The sequence below is a fragment of the Triticum dicoccoides genome, chromosome 2A (assembly GCF_002162155.2).
Source record: "Triticum dicoccoides isolate Atlit2015 ecotype Zavitan chromosome 2A, WEW_v2.0, whole genome shotgun sequence".
NCBI lineage: Eukaryota > Viridiplantae > Streptophyta > Magnoliopsida > Poales > Poaceae > Triticum > Triticum dicoccoides.
Genome location: NC_041382.1, coordinates 474,933,365 through 474,933,928, shown reverse-complemented (window position 1 = coordinate 474,933,928; position 564 = coordinate 474,933,365).

The following is a 564-nucleotide window of genomic DNA, read 5'->3' as shown; positions in this document are numbered from 1 at the left end:
GAGCCAGAACTGCTGGTGAAAGTGCAGCGGAAATGGCTGCAGAGAATGTCAACAACATCAACACTGATTCTGCCGCAACATCTTCAACCCAAACCGGCGAGGAACAGAAGAGGAAGAGATATCGATCGGATGACTCAATTGCATCTATGCTTGGAGAGAAACTGGATAATTTTACCAGTGCCTACAAAGCTGATATCGCTCAAGTTGCTCCTCCTGAGAAACCCTCCTCTCCTGAAGAAATACTTGACGCTCTCAATGCAATTGTGGGACTGGATGATGATGGCTTGCTAGCAGCTTATGATATCCTCATAGCAGATGACCGCAAGTTCAAGGCTCTTATGGCGCTGCCTGAAAGGATGAAGAAGAAATGGATCCTCAAGCAAATCAACCAATGAAGGTATGTTTCTTGTTCTGTGATTAGTTACCAGCTAGCAAGCTCTGCTGCATTTTGTCCTTAGTTGTTTGTTATAGTACAATATTATGGGTGTCCTGTATTTTGTCATGCCAATATGGAGCAGAGGAGGCATCAGCTTGCTTGCTTTTCATCATATTTATGTACTTACC